The following is an 11501-nucleotide window of genomic DNA, read 5'->3' as shown; positions in this document are numbered from 1 at the left end:
AGAACAACTTCAAATTGACGTAGATATGTTGGTTTTTGTTACAGTATGTGTAACTTGACGTTACACATATATATACTGTTGTATTTTTAGCATTGAATTTGTATTTTTCTGTTTTTTTTTTTTGTTTTTTGTGAATTTCTTGTGAGTTACTGAGAAGAGGATGAAGAAACAATGTTGTTTCAGAAGAACAACTTCAAATTGATGATGTAGACATGCTGTTTTTTTTTATACAGCATGTGTAACATGAGGTTACACATATATATATCATGTTGTATATTTAGCATGGAATTTGTATATATATCTTTCTGTTGTTTTTATTTTTTGTGAATTTCTTGTGAGTTTTTTGTTTGATGCTGAGAAGAGGATGAAGAAACAATGTTGTTGTAGAAGAACAACTTCAAATTGATGATGTAGACATGCTGTTTTTTGTTATACAATATGTGGAACATATGTATCATGTTGTATTTTTAGCATGAAATTTGTATTTTCTATTGTTTTTTGTTTCTTGTGAATTGTTGTGAATTTTTTGTTTGATACTGAGAAGAGGATGAAGAAACAATGTTGTTTCAGAAGAACAACTTCAAATTGATGATGTAGACATGCTGTTTTTTTTATACAGCATGTGTAACATGAGGTTACACATATATATATCATGTTGTATATTTAGCATGGAATTTGTATATATATCTTTCTGTTGTTTTTATTTTTTGTGAATTTCTTGTGAGTTTTTTGTTTGATGCTGAGAAGAGGATGAAGAAACAATGTTGTTGTAGAAGAACAACTTCAAATTGATGATGTAGACATGCTGTTTTTTGTTATACAATATGTGGAACATATGTATCATGTTGTATTTTTAGCATGAAATTTGTATTTTCTATTGTTTTTTGTTTCTTGTGAATTGTTGTGAATTTTTTGTTTGATACTGAGAAGAGGATGAAGAAACAATGTTGTTTCAGAAGAACAACTTCAAATTGATGATGTAGACATGCTGTTTTTTGTTACAATATGTGTAACTTCAAGTTACACATATATATCCTGTTGTATATTTAGCATGTGTAACTTGAAGTTACACATACATATCCTGTTGCATGTGTATTTGTAAAAAATTGTAGCATTTGTATCTGTAAGACACATTGTATCTATTGCTTTCCGCATATGATATATTTCTCCTATTGAATACGTTGATGGCTCATTTTATGTTTAGCTTGCTTCATCAGATATATTTTTCACGAGGGGGCAACGCCCCTGAGTGAATTGCGTTCGTATGATTTTTGATATTTTTATTGTATGTTTGTATTTTTCAGGTTTTCATGGCTGTTGTGAGTTGCATGGAACATGGGACATGGAAACTTCCAATATTGGTTTGTCTTGGTTTGGTATCTACTAGTTACACATGCTTTCTAAAATTTCCAAAATATTTTTGATGAAATTGTGCTGCTATAAGCATGTGTATCTTCTAGTTACACATGTTTTTAGGATGTTTCAAATTTCAGTAACAATCTTGCTGAAACATATAAGCTACATGTTTTGTGATTCTCATTACCTTAAAGTTAATCTACATTTTTGTACCTTCGCAAAAGATAATTTAATTCAATATAATCTTATAATGCTTGTCCATGATTGTAAGTTTCTGAGTTTCAATCGCTAAGACATGAATCAAAGTATATCTTTAGTGTTTCTGTTTTCAATTGCTAGGACAGTATTGACCAAATGAAGTTTCAGAAAAATAAGGTTCTTAATGACTCTATACATTGTTTACGTGTATGTATGGATTGGAGGGAGTGGTGGAGTTGATATTGATACCACAAAAGTGGTTAAGCAGATGAGGATGGTGTTGTCGAGTGAGCTTCAGGTAAACATGACTCATAAAATTTGATTGTGATTTTCACATTTCTAGGTATCCATATATGTTGGCATATGGATGTCTAAATGCTAGTTATCTGAAACCTATAACTAGCATGATGTGTAACTGTTAGTTACACATCCTAGGATATAAAGTTTATGTTCTATATTTGCAGGTTCTTATGAAAAGGTATATCAATCATATTGGAATTACTAGATAACATTGGTTGGAAGTTTCTTTATGGCCAGCTTGTTCTCAGTAAAGGGCCATCATTCAGTTTGGAGATGATCTAACAGTAACTAGCAGGATGTGTAACTAGCAGTTACACATCCTGGGATATAAAGTTTATGTTCTATATATTGAAGGTTCTTATGAAAAGGGATATCATAAGAAACTAAGTGGATGTGTAACTTCTAGTTACACAAGCTACATAGATAGGATAATTGTTGCTTACCTTCTAGGTACACAAACTAAGTGGATGTGTAACTTCTAGTTACCCAAGCTAAATAGATGTGTAATTTCTAGTTACACATGCTAATTAGATGTGGGATTTCGAGCTACACATGCTAATTAGATGTGTAACTTTTACTTACACATACTGATTTTGGGTACACATACTAATATGAATGTGTAACTCCTAATGACACATGTTATATGCATGTGTAACTGCTAGCTACACTAGTCAGATGTTTGTGAAACTGAATATACATTGTTGTATTTATACGGAAGTTGTATTTATACGTACCTGAGAAGTGTTCTAGCTTCTTGATTACTTACGACTAGCTACTTCTTTTTCTTGAAAGGTAGTATATGGATATAGGTCTGGAATGGTTTCACTTAACTCATACATCTGTTTAACTGCACATCACACAAGCCATATGCATGACAATTTGCACGTTTAACTAGCATTGGCAGACTATGGATGTGTAACTAGTAGTTACACATGCTAATTAAATATGTAACTTCTAGGTACACAAGCCACATAAATGTGTATCTACTAGTTACACATGCAAATTAGATGTGTAACTTATAGTTACACATGCTAATTTGATGGGATATGCATATGTAACTTATAGTTACACATGCTAATTTGATGGGATATGCATATGTAACTTTTACTTACACATACTAATTTTGGGTACACATATCAATATGTATGTGTAACTCCTAGTTACACTAGTCATATGCATGTGTAACTGCTAGCTACACTAGCCAGGTGAATGTGTATCTCCTAGTTACACATGTTATATGCATGTGTAACTCTCAGTTACACAATTCAGATGCATGTGTAACCGCTAGCTACACTAGTCAGATGCTTGTGAAACTGAAATATACATTGTTTTATGTACTGTTCATTTTAATCATATAAATACTGATTGCTTGTTGCTATATTTCAGGTTTTAGATAACTTCATAAAAGCTAATTGCTTAAACGTGGTAATGGTCTCGCTGGAACTGGAGTTGACGCTGAATACACAAGTCAGATGCATGTGTAACTCTCAGTTACACTAGATAGACACATATGTAACTCTCAATTACACTAAACAGATGCGTGTGTAACTTCTAGTTACACATGCTAAGAAATTATTGTAAATGAATATTAAAGTAATAACTTTTTTTTTGTGTTTTTTTTTGATGTCTATTTATTTGCATATATATACAAGTGTAACTTTGCATTACACATATCATAAGGATGTGTAACTTCTGGTTACACATGCCATATGCATGTGTAACTTCTGTTTACACCTTCGCACTGTATTTTAATAATTTCGGGCATAGATTTAATAATTTTGGGCCTAGATTTAAATTTTATTTAATTATGGGCTTGACAATATGCATAAGGGTATCAAGGTCTTTTAAAAACTCGGGGCCTAGATTTAAACTTTTTTTAATTAAGGGCCTCATATTATGGGTTATCCATGGGTTGGGCCTGAGCCTAATTTCCCCGTTATATATATATATATATATATATATATATACTAGGTATCACCCAGGCCTACGACCGGGGCTCAACGTCATATAAGTTTTTGTTTTTTAGTCGGTCGATCCATATCCTCCCACAATGTTTTACTCAGCCCCGGCCGTGTGTCTAGTTAATCAGGTCATAATATCGTTAGTCTACTTATAATATGTCCGTCAAGGATAGAACTGTTTCTCTAAGGGAAAGTCAGCCTTATTCACTGAGTAATACTACACTCTACATCCATTCAGGGGTTGAGTTTCTAGGTTAGTTGGATCAGCATAGGCAATAAGTCTCCCATTTTCATTCGAAAACTGTTTTCCAATACTTGCCAAAGAAACCAAAAAAAAATAAAAAAATGTCACGCCCAAGTCTGACCATGAGAGAAATTGCTTCCAAAGACAATTTGGCGTTGTACTACTTCTTGTTTATTTTTTTGGTAATCATTTAATTCACCCGCCACAGCTCAACCTCGAGCATTTTTCTCTACTTTGTCCGTTTATGCTTAGATCAGCCGCTTCTTCCTGTTAGGTAATAACAATTAAAACTGAAAAAATCAAATAACTAATCAATAAAAGAGGCATTTATCTGATTTTCGTGTGTTCTCCTTAATCAACTGTTAATGTCTTGAATATCCTGCTAAACACCATAAAAACAAGAAAAACGGTAATGGTAGATTGAGGTGCATGTTCAACATACTGTCCTTAAGACAAGAATGCCCGGCTACACTCTGAAAAAGATGATGCTATAGCCCTACGGGTACATCTGCCTCCAAGATACAACAATCTTAACAAGCTTGAATAGCACATTCAAACTTGTCCTTCTAGAACTTGGCAGCGGAAAACTCACGAATCGTTAGCACTTAGAACCCTCGTATCAAACATCGAAAAGAACGAAGAAGAAGTACTAAAAATCTTAGGGGATATAAGAGAGGTTTTTCTATATATCTATACAATAAAAAAAAATTCTTCATATATATAAAACCCTAACCCGATAAAATTTGGAAGGTGTTTTTTATTTTTGGAAAAACCTTTTTATTAGTAATTTTTATTCACATAAAACTGTATTTTTTCCAACAATCCCCCACATGAATAAAAATACGATAAAACACGGAAAACAAGAAATATCATGAATAGGAATAGGTGTCCATAAGGTCTTGAACCTTTGCTTAGTGAGAGGTTACCTGAACTACTTATTAGCCAGTGTCCATTAGGTCTTGAACTGTCTAACATTTGGTGTAACTCGCGATAACAACCACACATGATATCTCCACGGTTGCTGCCAAGCTCCGCCGTTGTGTCCATTTTGGCCCTGGACGTCTTGTTTCTCAGAATGCTCTAGAGAATCAGCTCATATTCTCATAGAAAGCGATCCACTTCCTCATTCAGATAGGTGAGTTCCATTAAGAGTGTTCACTGCTACACCCCACTTCAATATTAAATTGAAACTATGGAACTCATTAAGACTTATTAAAGTCACCCTTCACATGCAGTCACACTATCACATCTACACCATAGGGAAGGGACAGAGAGAATATAATCCTCTGATAGTGTTTACCTTTACCTACCATAAATTAGTTGTCTCATTCGAAACCTTGATCTTGGGATCTCCAGTCAGCAAGGTTGAGTATCCTTCATGGCAAGTTTATTTTATATGAGCTTAAGTCCCATTCCCCCTCGATGTATAATTACGAATTATCTCTTTAGAAAATCCTTTCGTCAAAGGACCACTAATTTTTCTGTTGACTTCCCTAAGTCTATGAGGTTCTCTTTTGACTTTACATGTCTACTGAGACCTCTTTTTGACTTCACGAATCAACTAAAATTACTTCATTAAAGAGTATAGTTGTCTTACCGAATTAGCCTTCTTCGAGTATGTCTAGACTTTGTCATTGCTCATTTACTTTAGACTCACATAGTCAATTGAGTTTCTGCAATGATGGCCACAGGCTTCGGTCACAGAGGAATATCTTCTAAGAAGCATCTTAGTAATCATTCGTCTTCCTCTTATGCTTGAATTAAAGCACACGAACTTTGATTTCTTCAATATACAAGTTCATCTTGTCTGTTTTAAGGACTTCCTTAGACAGACACTCCTTAAGAGGATACACACATAGGCTAAGATTTATCCATAGCCTGAAACAACAACATCTCTTAAGGTCAGTACAATATGTATTACATACACAATTTAAGATGTACCTCAAGTATCGCAAATATCTAATCAGATCATCCAGTAATTCTCTTGAGATACATGGGTATTTGTATACATCTGATATACTGCACATTTACAACACACATTAAACGCATCGAGTTTGACAAAAACCATTTCCTTCAGAATTTCTTCTGGATCCTTTCGCTCATTTAGATCATATCAGCCATCTTGGTCTTTCAGTCAAATCATAAACATATCACATATTTCATAGGTGGTTGTAAAGCATATATCACATAATTGAAATTAATTATGTACCTCATGCATTCCAATCTCTGGTCTTCTAATCAGAGCATCCCTGTGTTTTCCCAGATTAAACGCGGATATGCACATCTATTTTGCAACACGTACTAAACACGTTAGACAGAAAATAAAAAAATAAAAAAATATATGGTTACCTACTGATCCTTTAGACCATGTCAACCGCATATTAGTTTCCTGTCAAATCTGAAGTGGTCCATAATCACGTGTCTTTCTTATATTCTTCAAGGTTGGTTAATGCATTCATCATATACCTCTCATCCTTGATGGATTGCAAGATCACATTTCTTATCTCCCACATTTAAATACTTCTCTTAAGAATTATTTAAAACTTAGCTCTTGGTTTGAGCAAGTGCAAACCGACATCAAGTACAAGAATTAAGCATGAATATGTGATGCTCTTCCCCTGAAGCGAGCTCCATTATACCTTTGCATGCTTATTCAAAATAATTGGCAAATTAACTTTCTCATACCGACGAGTACCGTTGTACCTTCGCATGATTTTATTGATGGAGAACACACTTTGATTCGCACAATCTAGTGATTCCAGTTCCCGCATACATCGCTTCGTCTTTGCACGTAAAACAAATGTGAAAGTTGTAACAGACCAATAAATCGATGTAACATATCGAACTCCTAGACTCTCATCAAGCAAGTCACCAAGCTACGTTCGTTCTGGATGGATACTACGTGCAGCGATAGTATAATAAACACATGCAGCACAGTGAACGTAGAATATAGTCAGACAGAAAATCCTGACACACCTCACCCAAAAGTAGTTGAACTTGATGTTTTTCTCCATTGCGGAAAGCAAAGAACACACTCTACGAAGACGCCAGAGACGAATCATGATGCTCCAAGCAATTTCCCAATGGTTGTCAACGAATACGTAAGATTTTCTGTCGCGTAGCCAATGAAGAAGGTGATGGAGATATCTATCAAGAAGATTCCATCGATGAAAATATACGCGATCTCCAGTCCTCGAACTGGTTTGAAAAGAAAACCATATTGGAAAGGAGCCATCAGTGCGGTGTATACGACTAGCAGAAGGAGAAAGTTCTGCCAGATTTTGTAACTTCGATCATCAGGTGAAATTACTGATCGCTTCATGACTCTAGGGTAACTCCTCCTAGCACCACCAACTAATCCAGAATGGCTGCTTCCATGGTTGGAAAAAAAAAACATCAACTTATTCAATGTCCTTCTCGAGCTCAAATCCACCACCATCTTTTAATCAGTAGCAGACCTTCTCCCACTCTCAGCATCTTCATGACACTGCCAAGTTTCAAACTCGATGTACACTGCCTTCAACAGCAATCAATCCATTCCCAGGAATCGTGAGTAGCATCACTGATCAAACTAGCATCATCACTGCCAACTCCATTGGTAATGGCATCAGCACCTTGATCTTCTCCGTCACATCTCCATTAACACCAGGAGTATTGCATCTCTATATCGATAATGGCATAGACCAAGTCAGCTTTATCTCCTCACTGTCATTTTTCTTTTTTGCTCGTTCAACTCCTAAACATCACCGCCATTAGAATCGCTAGCAGTTATCGTCTACTGCAATAAATGGCTCGAGCAGCAGCCAACAACTTCATTCTTTCGATCAGTCACCGTTAAACCTTCTCGATACTCTGCTCGACTTCTATCTAAGCCATCTGTGATTCAATAATTGGAAGACGCACTGCAACAAGTTCAGAAAACAGCTCAAGAATCTCTTGTGCAGCCATCATGTTCTCCTCCCGAATGATATGCTCGACCCGATGACGAAAGTGCAAACTTCCACTTAGCGAATTCCTCGACAGGAAACTGCAGTTTCTTATGTATACGAGGACCACATAGGCTTCAAATATCTAGAGTTGTCCGTAATCTTATGGGATATGGTATAACGCTTACTCCAAGATTCTCTCTTGAGGTAATCTTTGATTACCCAAATTTCAAAACCGATGACAGGATTACCTAAAAGCACGCATAGACACCCATCCAACACACCAATGTATAGTTAACGACTTCAGAATCGTCTGGTTGTAGGATTTCTCTGGTAATCTCATCTGTTATATCCAATGCAACTAATACTTCGGGTGTAACTACTACTTTGGAGGTAGAAGATGACCGACCTAATTTGGACAACGCAAACGAATGAAGAGCCCCATTACAAAATACCCCGTACTCTTGTGATTTAAAACTACACATAATATAAGGGATATTTCAAATTCGTTTCCATGCATTCGATCTAAGTGAATAAACGACAACTTCAGACTGGTTGAAGTTTGAATAGCTCTTAATTCATACGAAGTTGTATTCATCACACTTCGAGTTATAATCGAACGGACCCATGTCTGGTCGATAGGTAACCAAGATTCGGCTTACGAGACATATCATCAAATTCAGGTGGTGGTCTTGCCAGCAGTTTGTATTCAACCCATTACATGAACCCACAAAAGAACTTTCAGCATTCACCAGCTGTTTGCTAGCGGGCGAAGATTTTATCTTTTGAATCGGCACTTGATTAATACCATCACCATCAAGTAATGGTGATGTAAACGGATCATCATCTAAAGTGTTATATACTTCGTTGGCACCCTTTGGTGGCAGGATTCCAAAGATAAAAGAAATCCCTTTCCTGATTCCATAAGCGTAAGCAAAGTATGCCATTACAAGAACCAACCAAATCAACCAAACAGTATACATATGTGGATTTCACTGGTAGCCTTGCGAGGATCTCAGGATAGAGATCTTGCGGAATGCTTGACATTGATCCTTTTCTCCGTTGGAGTTATAGAGTGAGCATAAACCCAGGGTTTGCATCCGGAGGTCGGATTTATACACCTCTGTGGTTGCATCTACAACGATATTTGAACCACCAAACGATTCTGTAACACCTAGTCGCGGACGCTTCAACATCTACAATAAGCACATGGTCCAACAGCTTTACTGGCGTGATTTATAACGAGTATTATCAGATTGACCCGCCGAAATTAGAGGATATACAAGATATCCCATATAGGCCCCTGATTAAAGCACATATTAACCAGTTAGGTTCATCACGATCACATGTAGACTTAAAAAAGAAAACCAGTCGATGTGTATAGTACGAGAGCTACTGATCAAACCCAATTCGATTCTTTCTTAATTGCTATTCTAATATATATAATTCTTGTCTTAAGATTGTTGGGTAATAACAATTAAAACTGAAAAAATCAAATAACTAATCAATAAAAGAGGCACTTATCTGATTTTCGTGTGTTCTCCTTAGTCAACTGTTAATGTCTTGAATATCCTGCTAAACACCATGGAAACAAGAAAAACGGTAATGGTAGATTGAGGCGCATGTTCAACATACTGTCCTTAAGACAAGAATGCCCGGCTACACTCTGAAAAAGATGATGCTATAGCCCTACGGGTACATCTGCCTCCAAGATACAACAATCTTAACAAGCTTGAATAGCACATTCAAACTTGTCCTTCTAGAACTTGGCAGCGGAAAACTCACGAATCGTTAGCACTTAGAACCCTCGTATCAAACATCGAAAAAAACGAAGAAGAAGTACTAAAAATCTTAGGGGATATAAGAGAGGTTTTTCTATATATCTATACAATAAAAAAAAATTCTTCATATATATAAAACCCTAACCCGATAAAATTTGGAAGGTGTTTTTTATTTTTGGAAAAACCTTTTTATTAGTAATTTTTATTCACATAAAACTGTATTTTTTCCAACACTTCCAACTTCCTGATAGCCATGCAAGAATCCGCCATCGCCATCATCACTATAAATATGACCACCAAAAATACTTCATTCTTTGCAGATGTTCATAGAAGGTCAGGATCGCGATTATGGATTAATAATGACTATTCACACTCCGCGCACGGCGCACTTACTCTGCTACTCATTACCATGATGAGATTAGAACCTCAACCTCCTGAAATAAAAAAGCGAAGTTGTAACCATTCATAGAAGATGTATATGCTAGTAGTTGCTTAAAATCCGATAGTAAGCAGCGTTTTCCTCCACCATTAATGGGTGATGAAACTTGAAAATGGAAGTGGGAAACATTAATTGCTGTAAAAGAAGCACTCATTCAAAATGACAAATAGTGGTATATATAGTTAAAAATGGCCACCACATTCAAGAATCAAGATTATCAAATCCTTAGAATATCCTGCAAAGGAGAATCTACTGGGTACATTCCCTAAATTTTTTTGGATCAGTTGATCTGTGAATGTAACCAAAGTAGCTAGACGGTGGTCGTACTCCTTAATAAGCAATGGAATTGGCTAATTTAAAAAACGCAGCCCCCCATTAGTCCGAATGGTAGTTTGTCTCTAGAGGTTTATTCATGGGCACTTGGGCATCAACTTACAAAGACTTAAAGCGGGTTTACTCATGGCTGATGGGCACCTGGGCATCAACTTGCAAAGATTATACGTATGATTCCTATAAGCTTCGCAATACAGGAATTTGTTCTTCAGTTCAGATGGTCCACCCAAAGTAGTCTGAGTCATGTGTTCATCATAAACTGAGAATTCTTGGATTATATATGTATGTTTTTTCAAGCTACAAAGTCTAAGAAACATATGATGCTCAGATACTCACAACGAGGTTATTTAATTTATAAGGGAAACTGGAATTCTGATTCAATTTTCGTTTACAAATTTAACGGCATAAGCACAATCGCCTAATTTTTATCTGTGGAATCTCCACTCTCTGATTTTCAAGCTCCCAAAAGGACATGCTCAATGAATTAAGAATGGCTATGGAAGACCGAATAATATCCAAAGCTTATTAAAGAGTAAAATCCAGCAACACTAACAAACAATTCTGCATGTGAAACTTTTAAGTGACCCATTTCCTTTTCAATAGGAAAAAGTTGATCACTTGATCAGTGTATAGTTTTATCGTAGCTGCATCTGTATGATGCTACTCAGTCTGGAGACGACAACTTGCAATGAAATTCACCGCCAATAGCTACATGTAAACTAACAATTTAAATATTACACAATCAATTATTTTATGGATGTTTTGAAGTTAGTGGTATTATGGATTGGTCACTATGTGAAGTTTACATTCAGCTTCGAATAGCTATTATATATGTTGCACACCTCCGAATTAAGGAGTACCGCCTAATTCCCAGTTTCCCCACTGTCATAGAATTCAGAATTAGCACCGGCCAACTAAAAAATGAATTGAGCTAGCTATTGCCTTTCACCCCATACAATAGTC

Source organism: Papaver somniferum, chromosome 3 (genome assembly GCF_003573695.1).
Source record: "Papaver somniferum cultivar HN1 chromosome 3, ASM357369v1, whole genome shotgun sequence".
Lineage (NCBI taxonomy): Eukaryota > Viridiplantae > Streptophyta > Magnoliopsida > Ranunculales > Papaveraceae > Papaver > Papaver somniferum.
Note: the sequence above shows the minus strand (reverse complement) of the source record.